Genomic DNA, 344 nt, shown 5'->3' on the forward strand with positions numbered 1-344 from the left:
CGGGCGAAAGCCGTGTATCCTTACCGGTGGACAATGGCGTATCTCTAGGGCACTCCCATTTCACATCTAGGGCTTTGCGCAAGTCCCTAGCTACTTGTGTGAAATGCCCTACTTTGAGTAATATTTGCCTGAGCTTAGCCGCCGAATCGCGTTGCGAGGGTGTCAGGATAACTTTGTAGTATCCCAGCTGATGGGTGGCACGTATGACTTGTTTTATATCTTTGCCCAATAGGGCCGACCGAATAGCTGCTTCCTTCTCTTTCGGTATCATAACTCTGCCTTGTTCACATAGCCGGTTCTGGGAATCGAACCCAAGACTTCTTCCACGACGTTAGGACACGTTT

This window comes from Gregarina niphandrodes, assembly GCF_000223845.1.
Source record: "Gregarina niphandrodes unplaced genomic scaffold scaffold00192, whole genome shotgun sequence".
Classification (NCBI taxonomy): Eukaryota; Apicomplexa; class Conoidasida; order Eugregarinorida; family Gregarinidae; genus Gregarina; species Gregarina niphandrodes.